The sequence below is a fragment of the Echinops telfairi genome, unplaced genomic scaffold (assembly GCF_000313985.2).
Source record: "Echinops telfairi isolate 266 unplaced genomic scaffold, ASM31398v2 ScPeMD7_7468;HRSCAF=8506_0, whole genome shotgun sequence".
NCBI lineage: Eukaryota > Metazoa > Chordata > Mammalia > Afrosoricida > Tenrecidae > Echinops > Echinops telfairi.
The window spans coordinates 72,443,814-72,444,142 of record NW_022111369.1 but is presented as its reverse complement, the minus strand read 5'-3'; positions in this window follow the sequence as shown (position 1 = coordinate 72,444,142).

Below are 329 nucleotides of genomic sequence, written 5' to 3'. Positions count from 1 at the left end.
TGGATGAGATAAGGATATAAATAGCTCACTGGAGGCAGGACACTGGCTCACTCCCTGTTAGACATTTCTGATGAGAAGCCACATGAAGCTAACCTGATGCAGCCAGAGTCCAGTAAGCTGGAGGAGCCATGTGGAGACCCCAGTCAGCACTGAGATGCTTACAATACAACTGGACCCACAAGATTGCCCACCCACTGGCCTGTGGTCTTCCTGCATTCAGTGTCATTGCATATATTTTGTGAGTCTGAAGAGGACTTTATAGATTGGTATCAGACATATGGGCTAATATCAGACTTATAGACTTGATCTGGACTGGGATGGGATGTTTT